Below are 1,991 nucleotides of genomic sequence, written 5' to 3' on the forward strand. Positions count from 1 at the left end.
AGTGCCACCAGAACAGCCTTGGAAATTTTATGGGACAGTAAGCACTACTCTGCCTGAGGGGTCAGCAGTTGGAAGTTACTTGATGTCAGTAGGCTTTTAGTTTTGGTGATATACTAAATTGGAAATTCTCTTCCCACCCCCCCTCTTTTTCTTTTAATACTTTTGTTTTCAGTGATTAAATAATTTTTTTGGTGGGGTAGGATTTATGTTTCAAATAATTTTTCCTAAGTTGTCAGCGGTCTCTTTTTTGTTTACGGGTTTAAAATATTTTTACAAGTAATGTATCATTACAATTTATATGTAGTTTAAAAAATCTTTTCTTGCCCCAAAACATTTTTAAAAAATTATTTTCCTCTTAGTATCTTCATGGCTTTATATTGGGGAAAGATCTGGGGAGGTATTTTGTGGGGATTTGGAGGGGAATTTTGTAGGGATTTATTTGTGCCACAATAAGGTGGTGAGTCGAGAGGTTTGTGCGTCTTTCTTGAGAACCTCTGGGGTATCGCAGGCATACAGGGGGTACCCCTCCCCCCAAACTGGAATTGCGCTGGGCAGAGTTACTGTCATAGTACACATTTTTCCCTTCTAGGCGAGCATCAAGCAACTCGCTCTGAGTTAGTACACCCAGTGGTGCCACCAGGGAAGGTTCTCTGAGGTCACAGAGAATCTAAAACAGTTTCACTTGACCCTCTTTTTTTGTGATGGCCGATTTAAGAGAACAGCATGCAGCTGTGAAATTTTGTTTCCTGCTCAGGAAAAATGCTTTAGAAACTGTTGTGATGTTGAACACAGCTTACAAGGACAATACTATGACAAAAACTCAAGTTTATGAGTGGTTTTCTTGTTCCAAAAAAGTTGAAATGTCGATAACAAACCTTGTTCTGAACGTCCGTCAACTTCCCGGATGGATGAAAAAGTCAACTTGCGAAAAAGAACCAAGCAGGCACAGACAGAGGCAATAGCTGAAGACAGTTTGGGCAGCACACTGGACAAAGCCTGGGTTATCTATGGATTACTGACCACTTTTATTTTCTTCTTTTTCTTCATCTGAACTTCCTACAAGAAACATGTATTGCTTATACAACCCAATTCCATTCAGCCAAGTGACCTCAGGCAATTTAATTTGGGGGAACTATCATGCAAATTTGGGGGAAACGATCATGCAACTATCATGTGTAGAACAGATGAGACTTATCAATAAAGCATGTATAGTGTAGTGTCTGAAAGACAGACACCCAATAAGTAGGGGTGTTTATTATTAAACGTCTTCCCCTACTCCTTCAGCCACACGTCACAACGATGGTGAATCAGTGTCCCCAGTCACTTTGCAAATTCTGAACTCGGGCTACAGCCTCTTCCTGCCTCACTATGCTGTGCCAAGCCGGTGGGGGAAGAAGGGGACAAAATACAGTACAATTCTGATGGATAACATTTGTACCAAAGTTTTAACTTAAGAATTTTCCAAGAAAATGTTTTGAAAATGATGATGGCAACAAATGTACAAATGTGTTTGACACAATGGATGGATGGTTGGATTGTGATGACTTGTATGAGCCCCCAATAAAATGATTTTAAAAAGAAAATGTCAACTTGTAGTGCATTTGGAGTTGGTTCCACCAGGTTAGACTGTTAATCAAGCTTTCTATTTAGAGGTTCTGAAAAGGTAGCATAACAGTGTAAGAAAAAAGGCCTGATTTGTGGCAGACCAGGGACAGGTTTTGCCACGAGAATACACCTGCTCACACAGCCATCTCAGCGCACCAGTTTTTGGCGAAAAACAGCATGTGTCTCTTGCCCCACGGATCTTACTCATCTGACCTCACTGTGTGACTGTTTTGTTTCCGTGAATGAAGTGGGACCTGAAAGGACAGCTATTTGACAAAGTAGAAGAAAGTGAAGAAAAACACAAGGGAGGTACGTACTGTCACTGACAGCCTTCCAAACAGATGAGTTTGAAAATGTTTCCCGGGTACAGGTGGAGGGAGAAACGG

Source organism: Echinops telfairi, unplaced genomic scaffold (assembly GCF_000313985.2).
Source record: "Echinops telfairi isolate 266 unplaced genomic scaffold, ASM31398v2 ScPeMD7_7469;HRSCAF=8507_1, whole genome shotgun sequence".
NCBI classification, from domain to species: domain Eukaryota; kingdom Metazoa; phylum Chordata; class Mammalia; order Afrosoricida; family Tenrecidae; genus Echinops; species Echinops telfairi.